At 32.2% G+C, this 21,442-nt stretch overlaps 1 protein-coding gene across 3 annotated transcripts in view; it reads right to left on the reverse strand.

Moving 5' to 3' along the window:
* The window catches only part of beta4GalNAcTA (beta1,4-N-acetylgalactosaminyltransferase A), a 38,402-nt gene that overhangs the window by 8,767 nt on the left and 8,193 nt on the right, over window positions 1-21,442 (reverse strand). Inside the window, exon 1 of one of the 3 annotated variants that reach the window (XM_088193664.1) lies at window positions 17,374-17,566. The exons of 1 other annotated variant lie outside the window; for it this stretch is intronic. The gene's annotated coding sequence lies outside the window, so the exon portion shown is untranslated. Of the gene's footprint in view, window positions 1-2,214; window positions 2,234-17,373; window positions 17,567-21,442 lie in introns of those variants that run through there. One more of the 3 variants, XM_088193668.1, reaches the window with a different exon arrangement.

Here is a 21,442-nt window from a genome sequence, read left to right on the forward strand (position 1 = left end):
TCAAATGCATAACATTATCTTATTGGGGTGTAACCCTGTTCTCGTGGGTTGAAATTGGAGGTTGATTGGCATCCAACCACCGCCTTTTATGTCACGTGTTAAAGTAAAGTATCCACTTCTCATCTTCAGTAACAATTCGGTTTAAAAATAAATCTTTCTGTATTATTAATTATTGGCATATTGAGATTCGCTGTGCGAGATTTTCTAGGACAATTTATGAGATATCCATATTTTGCAAATTAACACCTTTTCTAACTTTTTAAATGTCTGTGGACGGATGTAGGCGACACGTTGAACTTCTCGGACCTGCTTTGATGGCAGCCCTAATATCCTCACTAACAACCTGCTCTTACGTAGATATTCAATGTCAAAATACAAGGAACGAAATTTTTCGGACTCAAAAAATGTGTTTTTTTTTTAGATTTAAATTTAAAAATTATTTGCGTAATTTTCTTAAACGTGCAGCTCAAAAAATTAAGACATTTTACTAATAAACTGTAATTTTCGTTAAAAAAAGATTAATGTGACTGCGCAGCAAATTATTTATGATATATTAGTAATAAACTATGTGTGGATGTGTACTGTACCCAGAATTTGTACCCATAAATAGTTATATTAAGTTACAGACATCTAATATATATTATCGTTTGATAATTTGGCGAAAATTTCCGGATTATTGAAGTAAGAATCAGATACATTTTTAATGGGCCGTAGGTTATTTAGCTCGGGGGGAAATAACATTATTTCCAAACAATTAGACAGTAATCACAAAAGTCTCGGCAACCAAAGGATGAAATACACTTAAATTAAATTCAAGTTATAGTTAAGGTTTTCATTTGACTCACCACGAACGTCATTTCAGATTTTTCCAGGAGGGGAGGGGGGCAAAAATTGGCCAATCAGTAGTATTTTTAATATTTCGATTTCATCAAGATTCATAGTATTTCATTAAATGACATTTCTGGCCAAATTCAAGGGAGTCTCTGGTTAAAAACCACGTCAAAAGCAATGAAATCATTCCGCGCCGTCGCAGTGGAAGCGCTCGATTATCTAGCGCTCATATTTTTATACCAATATTACGACTTACAATAAGTGAGAATCGAATGAAACATATCTGAACCGAAAATTGACCAATATTAGGGCGCAAAAAACAATTATCCCTTCTCAGAAGCCAAAAATCCACGTCAAAAGCAATAAAATCGCAGTGGGAACTTATTTTTGTTTCTGAAATACTAAGACGTAATCAGTTAGCGTCTAATAATATGATACTTCTCAACCAAATTACACCCGTTAAATAATGGAGTGACATGCAAAAAATGTCGAAAAGATTTTTTATTATTGTTATATTGCTGGTTTATATTTTATAAAAATATGTATTTTTTACATTGTATTAAAATGTTAGTTTGCTAATAAAACAAAAAATAATTCAATATTGTTTTGTTATGACAACCCTAGCACTTAGATTTTTAACAGTTGTTCAAAAGCACCGGAAAATATAGATTATATGATTCCTTTTCAAGTCATTAACACTTGACATACATTTTTTTAATTCTAAAAAAATAACTAGCATTGAAATCATTTAAGACGTTCCATATGTTTAATAACTATTTTTTTTAGTTGCAATCTATGTGTTTCTATATAATGTAAATATATATTTGTTTTAAATGTAATAAACATAAGCACATATCAAATGTTTTATGCAATTATTTTGTCTCGTTCTACTAATGACCGTTATCTTGTGTCAACAAAATCGTTTTGCTCTAATGGTAATTGTATTTTGGTAAATCTCTATGCGTAATTGCTTACTCTTACGTATTATAACACTTGAATAAAATGTGGCCAAATACATAAAAGGCGAATTAAATATATAAAAATATAGTAGCAAACATTTTTTTTAATTTTACAGTTGGCAATACCGACAGTTAAAGTTGTCCAGCTTGTCTACGAGTTCACGGCCTCCGGATAAAAAGTTTAATGATCATTTTTTCTCATTCAATTGACAAACTCGGTTAAACAACGGCTGTTTTTTACCACTCTGTCGCTCAATATCAAGAGTGGCGATAACGAACCAGACAAATCACAATAAAACTTTTTTAAATCTAGAAAATTGCGGCGCGATTTCATCTCGTCGGCGATGTAAAAAATAATATTTAATAACGTTACATTTTCTTGGGTAAACATAAAAAAAACTAATGAAAATTTATATATACGTACTTTTCATTGAACAACATCAACTCTGTGGTGTTCTACAAACGGATGAATAAATTATGTATAATGAAAAAATCACGCAAAATGCGAAATTCATCGATCGCGCACAACGCACACACGAACTAGTTACTATTTTTTAAGCAACATTTTACGAATACGTAAGTGTTATATTTTACGAATTAATTCAAGCGTGTATATTGTTTTTATTACAGTGTTATTTGACACAGTCAAGAGCAACCTAATAACGCACTACACGTAGCCGTGAAATAAAGCAAATGACGTTAGATAAGACGAGAACGCCGATTACAGGTCGAACATAATCGAGAACCACGCTTCTGTTGTTAATTTTATTGCGCAATGTAATGCTTCTGCAAGAAATATATGAAAATTGCCGCCATTTTGATACAAGTTGGCGGATCAACTTGGTTAACAAACTTAGCTGAGATATATACAATATCAGTTTTTCAAAAAAATTTCATCGTAATCGGATAAAAAATACGATAGGTATCGTTTTAGCAAAAAGCGTGAATAACTTGACAGGTCAAAAAAAATTTTTTTTTGCGGCAGCAGTTTTATGATAAATCTATTTATTTTGTAATGTTTTTATAAATGATTGATATCAAAATATTATTTTTATAGTATATGTTGTTGTGTTTTAATAATTGATTACAAACACTATTTTATTATTGATCGATTTTTTAGATTATACGTCTTTTTCCGAAAATAAGACACTGTCTTACTTTCTTTTTTGGTCCGAAATATGAGCTAGATCTTATTATCGGGGCTTACTTTTCACGTACAATAAGTAAATTTATATATTTTCGGTTAATATTTATTTTTATATAGGAATTTTACATTTATTTCAAATTTATTTAAATACAGTCATTTCATTTTCTTTTGAAACATAGTCATAACTAATCAAATTCTGAATTCCATCCTGAATTTTAATCGCCACATGTTGGCGTTCATTTTATTTTAACTAGGACTTGTTTTCGGGGGAGGGCTTATATTCCAAAAACTCCTGAAAATCACGCTAGGGCTTATTTTCGGAGGATGTCTTATTTTCGGAAAAAGACGGTACACAGTATGTTATACAAATAAATAAATAAATATGTAAAATTAAACTAAATAATTTACATTTCATGCATCTCGAGATGTCAACTTATTCACGCCCATCACGGATATATACAAGGTCCATCCCTATACATGACTAGGAAACGTTACTCAAGATAAATACAATACTTGATTCAACGATCGTTTCAGTCAGTGCTGCGCTACCTCTGACTATGTTGATGGAGACAAATATTAAATTTAACAACAGTACATTATTAAATTTAACCGAAGCTAATAATCGTTATTTTTAACCACGATAAAATAATCGAATATATTCGTAAATAATAAAGAATAAAAAAATACAGTTTAAGTAATAGATTCGGGTTCATACACACACACATACACAAAATTTATATAAAAAACAATAAAAAGAAGTAAGACAATTAAAATTAAACATTATTCGCATTGCTTTAAATGAGATAAAAAAATTAATACCAGCTATTGAGAAAGTCCACAGCTGCACAATATTTACTAGGAAATATTAGTATCGTCTGGAATTGCGGCAATTGTTGTTTTTTTTATTTTAAATATAGATTTTATTTTATTTAATTTAATTGAATTTATTTGTCGGTTATTAGTTGTTGACGATTTTTTTGAAAAACAAAAAAGGGCACATTTAAGATGTATATACTGGCGAAATAATGAACTACCTGCGTTGTTAAAACTACACAGAAGTGTGTCTTGGTGTTTTTAGAAATTAAAAATTTCAAATTATTACACTACAATATGAACGAATACTTTGCGAGTAGTCGGAAAAATATTTGAATAGCGAATAAATATTGTACATACGGAATTAAAATATACGCATTAGATTTTATATCTGACAAGCTATAAAATCAATATTTTATTAAATTTATTTATTGGCTATAATTATGACAATCAATAACCATTTACCAAGCAAAATAAATTAACGAGGGAAATTGAATTGATCATAGATAAATAAGAAAAAAAACCTTATGCATGATTTTTTTTAAAATAACAATTTATGTTTAAATGCATTCAATATTTTTGCAACCAATAAACCATTATAATTTATTTTAAAAAAAAACATGTTTTCCACACTGTGTTGTTAATTAGAGCTCGTTTCACGACAAATTTTTGATGAAGTTTGCTAATCGCCATTCTTAGAGTCGGTCATAAAACTTATATTGTCAAACAATTCAGACTGTTAATCGGAAATCCCTGTTCCTATTCTTACTATCTGATCTGAATTCAGCTGTAAATTTGGCAGATTAAAACCACTACTTATTTTTTGAATTGCAGCGGTTGTGAACCATTTTAAATTATTGGTATGAATGTAATTTTTAGCAAAAAAATATTTCATGAGAATTCTCGAAAAATGAGAAATAATTCTTAAGAATTTAATACCAGCTATTGTATACTTTGACACTGCACTTAATAGTATATTATAATCAATCATAAAAATGCAATTAAAAATACTTTTGGGTTTTATGCCAAAATATATTTAATAACAATCAACGATGACATAATAATTTTAATCGTGAATCAAATTACCTTACCTTTGCGATAAAAATATTGTGACGTCTAAAATCAATGTCTAGCAAGTCACATTTATCTGCATCTTAACGATCTTATAAAACTAGTTCTGTTTGGCTTTGAATTTTAGACACGTCTTTATTTTAAGCTAATGAAGCTATCTTTACTGAATTGATTATATTTATATGGTAAAACATCAACATAGCATCATTGGAAATTGTTAATGGGGAACACTTTAATAAATGTTTAATTGCAAAATACTTTTCTTATAGATCCATACTTCTGAATTTCTAAATTAAAAATGGACATATTTAATATTGATTATATGTAACCATTTATTTGCCATAGTAAATTTTCTATTGATACAATTTATATGATTTTCATGTTGTAACACATAAATACGGACATGAACAAGTTATATGATAAAATTGAAATATTTTTAGCTTATATATCTATTATATAAAACCAAAGACCATAGCGTTTATCAATTTTTTAATACGGTATACGATTAGAAGCAATCAATTATTTCATTTTGGATTTGGTTATAAATAGTACTGGTGATCGTGGGCAATTTAACTAAACACGCGACACACCGCCTCGAAAAAGGCAAGGGTTGAGCCTAGCAAAATGTTATTTTTAGCTCTAAATCTAATTATGTATAATATTGTTTTTAAAATATTGGTGAACCCGACACGATCAATATAAGCCTCTAAAATCACACAGTCATAGCGACATATTTACTTGTTTTTGATAATAATCATGCTTTGTCATTTTAATTGTCATCATTAATATGTTATTATTACTTATTTTGAAGAATCGATAAATAATAAATTACGGTTAAGTGATAGTAATGGAAGATTGGAATTTAGATATGAATTGTATCTATATTGATAATAAATTATGTTTTATATATCACATTTATTAAATCGAATAAGAATTTAGGAATAGATAATAAGAAAATGATATATAAAACTATGGTGTTAGTAATGACCTTATCTCATCTCTCGGGTCAGTTTTTAATTTTATTAGCATAAAATGTTTGTTGCTTTGTTGCTACATATTTCAATAGCTCCTTTTTCACATCGTCTACATTTTGATCGAAATAAATGGTAATCGGAAAGAGCAATAAAGAATAAAAAAAATAGATACGGGTTCATACACACATACAAAAAAATATATAAAAACAACAATAAAAAGTAATGAAACAGAATTAAAACTAAACATTATTCGCATTGCTTTAAGAGATAAAAATCCACGAAAGTCCACAGCTGCACAATATTAACTTGGAAATATTGGTGACGTGTTTTTTTATTTAATTTATTTGTCGGTAGTTGTAAATATAGTTACAAAAAAGGGCCAATTTAAGCTGTAGATACCAGTGGCGTACGGTGGGTGTTAATATTGGGTGTGCTATAAAAAATAAAAAAAAACGTACATTTTTTCATTTTTATTAGCCGAGGTTTTGACATGCCTAAACTGCCTTACAGCTTTTTCCCATATATAAATAAATAAATAAACATCAAACCTAATCTAAAATATTATTATATAAAAATATCAAATTTCCAATAAACATAAACTTATAATTATTTATATATAAAATCTAATCTTCTTTCTTTAATCATAAATTTTTCAATCACGCTGTCATAAAAAGTGCTCTTCTTTTTAATATCCATAAGGATCCCTTTTTCTATTGAAATCAAGCTAAGGCCACATAGCCTTTCTTGGCCTTGGGTACTTCGATAACAATTATTAATTCGTTTCAGAGCAGAAAATGAACGTTCTGATGAAGCAGTACTGCTTGGAAGAGTTAATATTAGTTTGCCTAATTTATCTATTTCCTGAAAATCTGACTCAAGATTATTTGTGTTCATAAATTGTACAAGCTCATGAACAGATTTCTCTGCAAATTTAGGTAAATGATAAAGAAAAGCAAGCTCATTTTTTAAACTTATATAATCAAATAATGCTCCATAGAATTGTTGCAGTTTGGTAAGTAATTCATTTGGAAATTTTTCTTTATATTGCTCATATTTTTCTTTCTCCAGAAGGTGAAAATATTCCAATTTGGACATTGAAGAAAAACGGTTTTCAATTTGCTTACATATATTATCAACTATTGTATTAAATAGTTGGCTAAACGCGTGCTTTTCTTCAACAAGCAAATCATTACTCAGACTTGGATAATTTTCTTCCGTTACGTAAGAATCCCATAATGTTTCATAATTATTTTCCTGTTCATGTCTGAGTTGTTGCAAAATTTCGGTAACTTTCTTACAGAAATATAATATGTCAAAAGATTTGGATTGTAAAATGTTGTATAACACATCAGTTTTTCCAAAAAGGTTTGAAAATATGTGGAGAAGTTTTCTTGTTTCAAAATCTTCCAAAAAGCTAAGAAAATCTCGTGCTTTTATTACAGTGTCGGGGTCCCATAGTTCACAATTTTTCACGACGTCTCGAAAAAAATCCGTAAATTCATTTCTGTATTTTTGCACTGTGTTACTTAACCGTGATGTATAATTTCATCTTGTAGGTGTAACAGAAGGAAGTCTTCTACCTACAAGCTCTTGTAAAGCATTTATTCGTTTGGAAGATCTCGAAAAGAATGCAGACAATCCATTTAAAGTTTGAAAGAATGATTTGCACACTTTTATATTGGAAAGACCTTGTTGTAATGTTAAATTCAACATATGAGCATAGCAGTGTGTAAAAATGGCGAATGGATAAACTTCGAGTACTTTGGCTTGCAAACCATAAATAAATTGGGAAGAGGTGGACGTGGTTTGCCAATTTTGATTATCTTCAATTTAATTTCATAACTTCTTTTTGAAAATGGATTATTCAAAATATCTTCAACAGTATTCTTCATCATTATTGGGGTAAATAAAAAAATATAATCTAGAATAGAAAATTAAATATTGATCATATGTAAATAAGATAATAAACTATTTTACGGCAAAATATAAAAAATGAGTGACCTGTTATTGTGATATAATGTAATAAAAAAGCAGCGACGGACGCAAGAGTTTTTGAAGTACGCGCACCAAATTCGAGACCAATTTTACTACTGAGAGCTGCCAGCCGACAGATCGACTTCAGCCGTTAAATCTCGGAACAATTTACTTTAGTCAGCCGCCGCACTCAAGGTCGGCGCGCCACATGTGTAATACATAGCGTGTCGGTCGCGCGGAAACTTTCAGAGCGAATGACAAATACCAATGCATACTATACACTGCATATTAAAATTTTATAATTTTGCATACTACTGTATGCAAAATGATGTCGCTTTACGCCCTAAATTTTCTAAATTTCTAAATTTATATTTTAGATGGTTTTGCGGGTGTGCGCCGCACACCTAGCACACCCTGAATATACGCCCCTGGTAGATACTGCAACTCTACATCGGCAAAAAATGAACTACCTGCGTTGTTAATATAATACAGTAAAATTTTCAAATTATTCCACTACATTATAAACGAATATTTTTCGAATAGTTAGACAACTGATTTTTTTTTAAATCTTTCGTAACACATTTCACTTTAAAAATGTTTTTTAAGCCCGTATCTGCCGTTTTTAAAAGAAATTCATAGCATGCAATTTTGTATAAATTACTACAAATTGAGTACAAAAGATGTACTCAAGTACTAATGGCCAAAGTAAGACTGACTTAGATTTAAAAAAATAATAAAATAGTGAAATCTCTTTGTAACGAATACCGAAATAACGAATCTTCAATTTGTCCCCGTAAAACTTTCATACAAAATGTTTTCATTGTAACGAATACTGATCTCAGTATAACGAAAGATTTTGATCAGAATTTAAGAATGACGTTACATTGACGTTCGTCTTTGACTTGGCGTGTGTCGGATGTGTTCACAAGCGACTCTCAAGCTTTTTTTATAAAACATTGTGTTCATTACAGTATCCTTAAAAATGGTTAAAAAACGATCTCTCAATCTTATGATAATTAAAAATAAAATTAAAATATATCATATTTTTTTCAGTACAACGAAATTTTTTTTCGGATACATGAGCTTCGCTATACTGAGATTTCACTGTATTTAGTTTCATATATGTTATAAATAAGAATGAATATACGAGTATTATATAATTTATAACGCATGTTTTTAATCGAATCTGAATAACCGTATTGAAATTTTATAATATGATACATAAGCTGATATTGACAAATATTATCGAGTGAACATGCCGACACTTCCGGAGTTGCCGAATCTTTCTCGATACGTTGCTAGTTAGAAAGCTCGTATAATAATGCCGGAAAACTCACGAAGCATAGATATAATTTCCAATAAGAGAATTCGGAAAATTTATTTTCGTCTCGCCGATTTATGGCAGACGCGTGCTAACCATCAGGGTCGAAGACGCAGACACTCGTCTGACGATGAGACAATGCCTCTTGAATATTCATCGACTTCCAAAGACATACGACGTCCGTTTGGAGACAAAAGTTTTTTATGCATGCGGAAAATTTGACTGAAACTAGATCAAACACATCAGAATAGAACAGCAGAAATAAACCGCTTGAACGTAGACACAAACCTAATTTAATACGCAGACCCTTTAAAATGAAAATAATATAATAAATTGTATACATGTACTTAAAAAAATATCCGGGCACTCAAATAACCTTTTTGATAGTTATCAATAATTATAATAGCTCTACATATGTTATATTGTAAATATTATATAAGAGGCTTTTCATTTCAGATTTTAGATTCGGCGCGGGCGATACCCTCAAACGCAATGGGAGGGATCTGCGTCAAAGAAAAGAAAGAAAAAATAGGAAAAAGGTCGCCCTATTTTCCGAGTCGGTCGTTTATCGCCAAATCGAGCGTGAACGAAATACCACAGGACACAAAAATAGCGCAAAAATCGTTGCTAATACGTACTACGTATAAATCCATATATCCGCAAAAAAATACGCAGTCATTTTATTTTGTGTTATCCGCGTCGTTATCGTTCTTTGATGTGATCAAAGACCGGAGGAACGAATGCGGCATTAGCAAATAAAATAAGCAAACGAACCTGAATAAAGAAAGCGGAGTGTCTGTCTGTCAGACTCGGTCTTGATGAACAAGAGTAAAATTTGCAAATGCCATTTGCAGTTTCGAAAGGCCGTGTCATTTAGCGTTGCTAATTTACGTTGTCATTAAATGATTCATGGCAAAATTTCGACAAACACCCATTATACCCGGGGGAAACAATCACATAGGTCAAAGAGACTAATTTGTCTGAAAGCGCTTTTTTAAGAAGCCTAAACAATTTCATGTTACAATTGCTATGGTTTTTTTAAAACATCAAAAAAAAAATCCAACATAATTGAGATTTGTTACACATGCCACAATGCATTTAGTGAGCCTGTCAATTCCAACGTCATAGATTTCTATTATTTCGTCACTTAATGCGCTTTCCGATAACCGTTTATGAACAGTTCTAGACACTAGACATAAAATTCCACGACAGTAAACGATCTATACTAATAAGTTAATCAGTGACAAAAGATGGCCTTCCCCATATTTCTTCTCCCTGATTTAAATTTGACACAGCCATTATAAACACACAACGTTACTATTAGACCTGCTAAATGATTATGTTACCAATCAAATTAAAAATCATTTGCATTTTTACTAGCCATGTACATATCTTTAGGTTGCGGATATTCCTCGTATTTATAATAATGTTAAAAATACGCACAGTTTGAAAAATGCTAGTGAGCGCATTGACTCTAGACACAATCTGCTTTGATACGCTCAACGCGTCATGTGTGTATATAATGATACACATACATGTGAATTTATAATATTTTTAATACATATTTACCAAAGGTTAAGAGTGACATAATTACGCCACATGCAAACTAATATTTTGAAATCAAATGATAAATCATTTATATGATTAAATTTATTTATAAACACGGTTTTGACGACTTACTCTCAATTTAAAATCCGGTCTCGCATTTAAACAAAAAATAAACATCAAATATTCATTGGTGCGATTGTTATAGGAAATAAAATACTTATTAAGAAACGAGTTTAATTTGTCAATACTTGATAATTATATTTATATATATATATATATAATATATACGGTGACTAATTGCTTCAAAATTAAATCACAGTCAGTGGACTCAAGAAAAATATTTAGGTTACACCTCGCAAATTAAAACACAAAACAATTTTATATAAAATAAAATTATATAACAAGTTTCTCGACTGGCAAAATATGGCAAAGCACCTAGGTCTCATCTTATGTTCTAATTAGTTTATCATATAGATAAACTAATTCTAAAAACCAAAACAACAAATAACATTTTCTTTGCCGCAAAAGTAAATTAAATATCAAAAACAAATAAGACCTGCAATTTCGTACGCTTCTCCGGTTTGAAGATAAAACTAAATATTTCGTTAAGAATCGCGTCAAATCAGTGGCGTAGTTATGGGGGGGGGGCGGAGGCCGCCCTGAGCGGCACTTGCTTGGGAGCGGCATATTCGCGATGGGATCGTCTAGTGTGGTTCTTAACCCTGAATGCACCAATACATATATAAATCCACGAATAATAAGAGCTTAATAATAACCAATTTATTATTTTAAGAAATGCTGATTTTATGACCCTGCAAAAAATGTATGGGGGGGGGGGCGGCAATTTTAAGGATCGACCTGGGCGGCACATACCCTAGCTACGCCAGTGCGTTAAATGCTACCGCAACTAGATGTTAAACCGTGATTTAAAAATGGATACTCTAACTGAGCACTTCGATCAATTTTGTGGCGGACCACACAAAGAACCTCGTTCTTATATTTGAAACTCGCGTTAATTACTCTGATTAAAAGTGATGAACTAGACAATAGTGGAGTCACACAAAAGCCCCCGTTACGACTAGAAAAAATAAGGGTTCTCCCATAAATAGCACACAAGGATTCTCCAGTGCATTGAATGAATATTTCTTTGTTACGTACCGGTCACGGAAAACAATATATCACCGTGAAGCCACTACGTTGGAGATATCTATCAAGCAAATGTCACTTTCCAAAGGCGTACACATATTTCGTTGTTCTAAGTGGAGAGTGAAATGATTGGTTGGATGATCACTGCATGATTGTGTTTGGTCAGCAAGCTTTGTTGCCCTGAATACTTAAGGCTCGTCTACAATGATGAGAGGGCAGATTCTGGCAGACACTCGCCCGCCCGCAGACAACGTACGTCATGGACGCTCACATCCTAAGAGGGACTCCACCTTACGAACTCCGGAGCAGAATGATCAACCTCCGCAACACTGTCGCTGCCACACCACAGACATCATCCCTGCGCTAGCTTCTCCACCACCGCTTGGAAAATAACGATCTCGCAATATGTAATATAATCTAATAAAACCATCACTAGTTTCCACCAGCGTCTATAGTTATGCATATTAATATAGAATTATAATTCTGATCGATCACCACGAATTGGGTTTTCCTAGCTTTGCATAATCTCGCAGATGAAAATCGTGACATACATATATTGATTGTGAGCTGTAATAATTGATAAGCTATTATTGATAAATAAAATATATGTCACTAATTTAGTCAGGTGTCTCACTACTAACTTAGTAGGTGTTTATTGTGTTTACCCCGTTGCAACGCATTGGGCTAATGCATAACACTAATAAACCATTGAAATGCCTCTGTTAAATGTTGCCTACTGATGTGACCCAGTATAACGAACCTTCAATTTGTCCCCGAACAACTTTCATACAAAATGTTCTCAGTATAACGAATTTTTTCTTTGATCCCGTGAGCTTCGCTATACTGAGATTACAGCATGCAAAAATACACACATTAATCTATAAAAATAGAAATAGTAGTGCAAAAAATAACGGATTCTAAATTTCTGATATATAAAAAATACTCTTATCTCAGAGCAACATGAATTATTATACCGCCATTATAATGGGCACGGAAGCCGTTACAAAAAATGATATATATTAAGAATTGTTACATGCTTAACATAAATAGAAGCTTATTTTTGATGTCCCATTCCAGTAAGATGATGAGAAAACCTAATACATATAATGATGTAGATTCGGGCGTACGACCTTTTTTATTTCGTTATATCCCGCTGGTGGAATCTATAACTTTAATCGTGATGAATACATCCTATCATCCACAGATGCAAATGTATTCAATACATCTAAAAATAAATTGTGATACAAACAGATGGTTTTTCACTGAATCACATATCTATTTTGAATACATTTTATATCTGTTTCGTATATATTGTAGAAGGCGTACAAGCGGAAACCAGTGATTAAAAAATGATAAATTTATATTATATTAAACCATTGTTTGAAAATGTGCAACTATATTAATAAATTAATAATAAATAGTATAAAATTTCAACACGATCATTTAAAACGTTTATTTAGTGTTACGAGTATGATTAGATTTTGAAATATTATACAATGGTTTGGTTTAAAATCATAGTTTATTTAAAAAATCTACACCTGTTTATACTTAACCATCTGTCGATCGAGCAAAGTTTTAAATAGTATTTTTCAAACATATCAATTGCTTTGCTACAAGCCTAACGACTTGAAACATTACCCAACAAGAAGTATAATATACTATTTGTTTGAGTTTCCACATAACATATAATAGTGAAGCTAGTTCTGAACGAAAGTGAAAAAAATAACCATCGGTGCTAATTTGACTAACATTGAAAATTGATCACTTAACAAGAAAAGCAAATTGTACTTGGAGAAACCGAACAATACGCAATATTGAATGAACGACAAGTTAGCATGAAAATCGAGACAAAAATTTGCATTGCAAACGACAATGGTGCTATTATGATTTTCAGCGATAAGATCATAGAAGTGACATGAATAAAAATGGCCAGGAAAACGTTTGATTAGGGGTGACAAATAATATTTTTCCACAGCTTAACGAGTTCGATTTGAAAATATATTATAAGATTGAAAATTTGAGGGCACACAGGAGGTGGTGGGTGTTGTATGTTTACAGATAGCCAAGCCCCAAATGTACGCATGAGGTCAAACCGTACATTATATCGTTAGCATATATAGACGTATCGCCAATGCGGTGCCAGTGACTTGTTTGTTTTTTTTTTCATAAATAAAAAAATATATATATTGCGATTTTATAACCGAACATTATGATATGAAATATAATTAGTGCCAATATTTATTCTAAGTAATTTATATCTCAAAAAAAACAACGAGTCATCACTCTCGGTACAATAAGAAAAGGATGAAATAATTTAACATTTTAGAGTAGTTTTAATTTGCATATCTTGCACTTGTATCAACATTAGTGTCTTAATGTTGAACCGTTTTCTGACGGATCGTTTCAATGGATGTGTAATAAAAGGTATTAAAAGTTTTGACATATGTACATACATAATTTTGGTATATTTAACTATTACAAATCTAACCTTCATGACAGGTTTCCGTAATGCATTTCATATACAGTCGATTCCACTTAATTGGACCACTGTTTTATCGGGACAGTCGGGTATTTAGTCCGAACAGCAAGGAACAGGAACCAAATAAGGTAACTAATAGTAATTTACGTCGGTTATTTGGGACACAATTCCGATTAATTAAGACAGTAAATTTAAATAAAAATGATGATTTACAAGCTCCTTTTGATGATTTACAAGTTTTGACAATAGATGACAATTTACCATGTTACAATGAAAATGTAGACTGTGTAGGTGCAATTATTGAAGTCATTAATTCAAAGCATCAAACAAACGAAAGTGATGATGAATACCCCCTCCCCTAGTCGTGTGACTAATCAGGATGCAAAAAACATGTATCCCCGGATTACAGTGTTATTTGATGCAAGTATGACTGGAACTTAACATCCGCACTGTGCTGATTTTGTACAAGTGCAATTCTAAAAAAACACATTTGGGGGTGAGGCACTTGCATCCACCGCCCCTTTGAATTTAGATTTTTTTAATTTTAATGAAATCGAAATTTAAAGAAAGAGCTGAACTGACGACACTGATTCTAAACCAGAAATTCTCGGGTTATCTCTTAATCCTTTGAGCGGTATCGCCGTACATGTACGGTGGTCGATCTTTCACTGCTTTGAGGTACTCCAGATGGTTTTATATTTACATATATAACCGAAGAAATGATAAAAAAGTATAGTTTTTTTAAAATTTAATTTAATATGAAATGAACACAACAAAAAATATTTTATGTTAATTTTAAAAAAATATTGAGCGCCTACATAAAATGTATATGAAACTGAATTTGGCAGTTCCGAAACGTCCATTTGGTGTTCAAACCCAAACCTAACCTAATAAAATTTTTAAAACTAAATTCAGAACTTTTATTAAGTCCAAAATACAAACTAAGCCAACTCATCTCTCATGGGATCATTGATATTACAGTTGGACACTACAGTATGTTTCAAAAAGGTGATAGCTATTCTTACCGATATTACTACTTCTGATATAAGAGAAGAATTTTGATCAATAGGAGGACGCAAAAACAATTATCACTTTTCAGAAGGCAAAAATTCACATTAAAAGCATCCATTGGACATCATCCATTCGCCAGCTTCTCTACCACTGTTCGGAGAAAAAGGATACTCGCCCACCATAGTTTGTCGCAATATGTAAAAAGAAAAATGTTTAATTTATTATTTTATATACTTTTTGATCAGGGACGTCATTTCAGCTTTTTCAAATAACCAGAATTAAGATTAGCTGCGATTGAATTAATTCAGCAAAATTGATGGAACGTTTCAAATACATACTTTTATTGAATTTATTATATATACAACAGCTAATAATGTATGTATAGAATTTGATACACATAAAGAACGGATTTGCATATAAATTAAATAATTAGAAATAAATTAACTGCGAATATTTTATCCGAATATTAATATGGTTGAAAATCGGGCGAATAATTCGAATAATCGAATATTCAATTGAGAACCCTAATAGTAAGGATTTAAAGAAACAAAAGTAACGTGAATTATAAAGAAATTAACACGAAGAAAAAAATATTAACAAAATATATTAATGATGACAAGAAATATATTCTGCACTTTGTATATTTATTTTTTAATATTTCTCGTATATTATCGGCTATATGTAATGTTAGAAAAAAGTGTCTGTTTGGTGCGCGTTGTGGTCAGGTGGCGTCATTGAGCCTTACTTTTTGAAAACGATTAAGGTCAGACTGTAACAGTCGACGGTGAGCGCTATTGGCGCATGATAACCGATTATTTTTGGCACAAGACATGTGGTTCTAACAAGACGGCAAAACTTGCCACACGTCGGGTGTAATGTTGGATGCTTTGCGTGAAAAGTTTTCATGTTTGGGTGACGTCAACTGGCCGAAAATACCATGCGATTTAAGGCCGTTGGATTTTTTGTGAGATTATGCTAAGCGTCGTGTCTACGCCGACAAACCAGAAACGTTGGAGCACCTAAAAACCAACATCCGCAACAAGTTATAGACGAGATACCACCCGAAATGTACGAAAAAGTCATCGAAAGGATCGGCTGGTGCAATAGATTCAGAGGCGGTCATTTAATTGATATTATTTTTCATAAATCAAATGTTCGATTAATAAAAAAAACGGAAGATATCATCAGATTTGAATTTTTTTTAAGTTTGGTAACTGAAGTTGGATCCCTGTTTATTAACCACCAGACTGAGAATCTGGGAAGCGGTGATATGGTTTGGTTTGTAACAATCTGTCCGCAGTCGTGGCTCGAACCCGCGGCTTCTGAGTTACCAGTCTAGACCTAACTCAACATGCTATTCCAACCTTATGTTTAAATATGTTTATAAATCAAACATATAGTGGCAAATCTACACCCTCAGATTTTTTATTGAATAGCGTATGGACTATTCTAAAAGTTTTTTGATAATACCGGTTAAAATATTTTCAAGCATACGTTATAGCTTGTAGAAAATGATACACCCATGCAACGCGTTGAGCGTTTACCAAGCTGAAAGAAAATGACGTGAGCAAAGGGGAAAATTAAGAGCGGAAACCCCGAAGCGGTTTTCCTAGAACGCCTATTAAATCGCACACTTGCGCTTCTCATACGCGACTCGTTTAGAATTTTAAATTTATATTATTAATACCGCATACATATTTGAGATAAGACTATGTATGATTCATGTCGACTGTCATCAGAATATTAACGATAACAGTGTACAACTGTACAAGGATAGCATTTATCAAAATTCTGACCGATTTTACTTAATCTTTCTTTGTTTGAAATTTAACAAGAATGGATCTTACACGTTACGTCTAAAATCGATATAAGGCATTTTTTATGGTTTCTTTAATATACACTTATGCAGAAATGTAGAGCAAATTAACATATACATCAGGGGTGTGTGTGTGGATTTAAAAAATATTATATCTTAAATATTTATCGACAGTTTCTTAACGGAAAATAGCCCAAAAAATCCGGTGTATAAAATAATATGTAATAAAATTGTTATTATTCTATTGCCACTGCTCTTTATATTTTTAAGAGGGTCAACTTACAGTAAAGAAGCAATACATGATTGTTTGTAATCAGTGTTTACTCAAAATTCATCGCAAATTGGGCAGACTGTAATTGTACAAAAACAGTGGTATAACAGAACTTAAACAATTGAGCACTCGGAGAACACTAGTTGGAATGAAGCAGATCTGACCAGTTAATACTACGGCGCCTTTGAAACGTCAATATAACACTGGGCAATAATTCAACCTCGCGTGTAACAAGAGAAATATGCGCCGTTCACGATAATTTTCACGTTTTCCAGGCAATCGACGGCGATTAGGGTTGCCTTATTATATACCGACTCCCGTTCGAATCGTTTCTGAAAAACACAAATATGTTTGTGCGAGAGTCAAATGCAAATAAACGGTGAGTCAAATGAAGGACTTATAAACATAATACGACATACATATAAATATTTACTTACATATAATAGGAATGAGTTGACCCTTGATCAATATGGTAAGGAAAGCTTATAACGTGCACAGACATTAACCGCTAAGAATTTTCAAACAAACATATTAAATCAAGAAAATTGGTTTTGAAATTGGAAATTGGAAAGATAAATTCAGAATTAGTTTTAATTCACTACATAGTAACAAACATTAAAAGAGCAATAATGCCAGTTACAGCACGGCTTTTTACATTATCAATATAATGGACAAGAAGAAGCTACCCAGTTTTTTAAAAAAAAAAAATTCCCTGAATACCACATTAATACATTACAAACTAATCCACAAATTGATAATCATAATATGCTGCTGAATGATGTATATCCAATGTGACGATCATATGTGCTACACCACTGCTTCCCGGAAACAGATGAGAACAGCTTTCCAGAAAAAAGAGGTGACTTTTCAGAAAGTATGAAAGTCACCTCGATCCCTAAAAGGGTGTTAAATTGTGTATCGAAAACTTCAGAATGATGCTAAGTTGTTTGATATAATTCTTCACAATCACTGTCAACAAGCGTTAGTGGACCAACAAGACGGGTTTCGTCCGCGTCGTTCTACAGGCAATAACCTTTAACGCATTTCGATTGCAGTGACCGAATCCAAGTCGATGTAGGGTTATCCAATTCGAGTTTCTTATGTTGGCAGCACTGTAAATCAGACAGCTGTCAATAATCACGCGTGTTAAGTGTAAAATGTTAGTTTGCAACGACATATTTACGAAATATATTGCTTAACCACCGTTCGAGGTGTTAAAATTGTTCAATTGTTATACAGAAATAAAATTCTATACGAACTGTGAAGATTATGGACGATTACATCGTCCTACTGAGCGAACAATTCGCAACATAGTGAAAAAATGAAGGGTTAGAGATCAGCCGAGAATATTGCTGCTGTAAGTGAAAGTGTGGCCGTAGACCCGGAATTGTCGATTCGTCGGCGTTCGCAGTTTTTGGGCTTTATATGGCTCTCTTTGGCGCATTTTACATCTCGACTTGCACTTATACCCATATAAAATTCAGATAACACAAGAATTATAGCCCAAAGACCATGGACAGCGAAGAATTTACGCAGATTGGTTGTTAAGCAGCGGGAAGTAAATGCTGATTTTTCAAAGAAAATCTTTTTCTCTGATGAGGCACATTTATACCTCTCTAGGTATGTAAAAATGCAAAATTGCGATTCACGAAAGACCATTACATCAAAAAGTGACTATTTGGTGCGCATTGTGGTCAGGCGGCGTCATTGAATCTTACTTTTTTAAAAACGATGAAAGTCGGACTGTAACAGTCGATAGTGAGCGCTATTGGCGCACAATAACCGATTATTTTTGGCACGAAATCGAAGATATTGTTACAACAAGACATCGTAACTTACCACATATTGAGTGCAACGTTGAATATTTTTTGTGAAATGTTCCCAGGTCGCATTATTTTAGTAACATCAAATAACCGCCAAGATTTTACCCCGTTGGTTTTTTTGTGGAGTTATGCTAAGCGTCGTGTCTACGCCGACAAACCCGGAGTTTTCGAGCACATAAAAACCAACATCCGCCAAGTTAGTCGAAATGCCACCAGAAATGTACAAAAAAGTCATCGAAAGGATCGACTGATGCAAAAGATACAGAGACGGCCATTTAATTGATATTATTTTTCATAATAAATTAAACACATTAAATGTTAGATTTATAAAAAAAATCTTAAATTTGTGCGTTTTTTTTAATTCGAAAACTGGAATTGGATCACCCTTTATATCTACACCAACTTTCAAAAAGCATTAGCCAAAGTTTGTCATGAGCTACTTTTTCGGAAGTTAACAAACTTCGGTTAATTGAACAGTGTTATCTTTTTTCGAGTTACTTAAGTCGCTGCCGTCGGTATGTAAACTATGGTAATCGTCGCCTCATTAAGGAGTGCCACAGGGTTACAATCTGGGTCTTATGCTCTTTTTGCTCTTCATCGATTTTTACTTTCTCCAAAACATGGGTAATAATGTAAAAAATAAATTTGGTCCTAAAAAATAATCAGATGTTTAAGGTTCAAATTTATTTATTTAAATTAAATTAAGAGCACTGTAACCCAACAGGTTACCCCAATGCGTCACGATGGTCGAAAACAATATATGAAACAAAAAAAATATTAAAAGTATATGATCGTAGCCGACATTAAACAGATCAATGTTCAATGTCAGAGTATTACGGAGCCGGGTGGCGACAGTCATAGGCGATTAGGCAAATGTGGACGACTTAGCCCCAACGGCTATCAAAATGGAATTCTTCGAGAATAGCTGGATTGTCGACAACACCCTTCAATAGTTTGAAGAGATGCTTAGCGATATACAACTTTCTGCAAGAACTCAGCGAATCGTATCTCAACGCTCCTAAAAGAAAGGCGCTGGGATATAAGAACAGATATGAATCTAATATCCATTTATAAAGATATTTTAAGAACCTTTTCGACTAAAATGGAATATTTGGATATTCGGAGATTCGAAATTATAAATCCCGATTCAAGAATGCTACGAAGTAAGATGTCATAGAGGACGCGATTAACTGATGGATTGTCAAAGTGAAAGGCGTTCCTCAATTATTAATTAATTAAGATTTATCACAGACGTCGTGTATCGAGATCTTTAGTGGAAGTTTCTCTAGCCAAAATGTTCCCAATGAAAACGTAGGAATAAACTGATGGTGAACAGGATCGAGAAAATGACACAGTATGGCACCACGGAACGGAAGACCATCTCCATGCCGAGAGGAGTCTGCAACAGATCGAATGCATTTATACAATATTAAATCATCTGCGTACAGAAGAAAACTTGATTTTTTTACTGCTGTATTTATGGCATTAATAAATAACAAAAAATAGAGGGCCCAGGTTGGACCCTTGAGGAACCCCCAAAGGGGTGAAATACTCTTTCGACAATCAGCCGTCAATGTTAAAAGATACCATGTAACTAGGATTAATACGAACATTATTACAGTATAAAAAGCAGCAAGAATCAGATATATTTCGCGTGTAAAATAAATTAATATTTTACATTTTTATTTAAGATTAATGCCAATAATAAAAATCATGATATTTAATTTTTTTTAATCATATTGCGGATTGGCCAAAATAATAACAAGGGTTATTTAAAAAAAATGTTTGCTATTAACGCCTATGCAGTATTTCTATTGAAATTTACCCAAAAGAGAATCACAGCTAATAAAAAAGTATCGTAAACATTTTACATGGATCAATAAAAGAGTCTAATTGTGTTTAATTAAGCATACGTATTCTCCACTCGGTTGTCAAAATCAATTTACATGGTCGTCAAAGTTAATCAGCTTATATTAAAGAGGTTGATAGTAAAATACTACTAAAAAAAACTACGTATATACATGAAAGCGATTCGTAGAAAACACATTTTGGCGAAATACGCACATCTGGCAGTGCTAAATATTTATCGTCGTGATCTATAATCATTTCAACATATTTTCTGATATCTAAATTATAGAGATTAATCGCATATCAACAGAACGATGAGTCGGTGATAACACTAATACAAGATTAAGAATTTTTATATCCTGGTGTTCACTTTTACCGAACTGTATTTTATTTTATATAGTTCTGACGCT

The sequence above is a fragment of the Plectrocnemia conspersa genome, unplaced genomic scaffold (genome assembly GCF_051122295.1).
Source record: "Plectrocnemia conspersa isolate PC_06_02 unplaced genomic scaffold, ASM5112229v1 ptg000001l, whole genome shotgun sequence".
Taxonomy (NCBI): Eukaryota; Metazoa; Arthropoda; class Insecta; order Trichoptera; family Polycentropodidae; genus Plectrocnemia; species Plectrocnemia conspersa.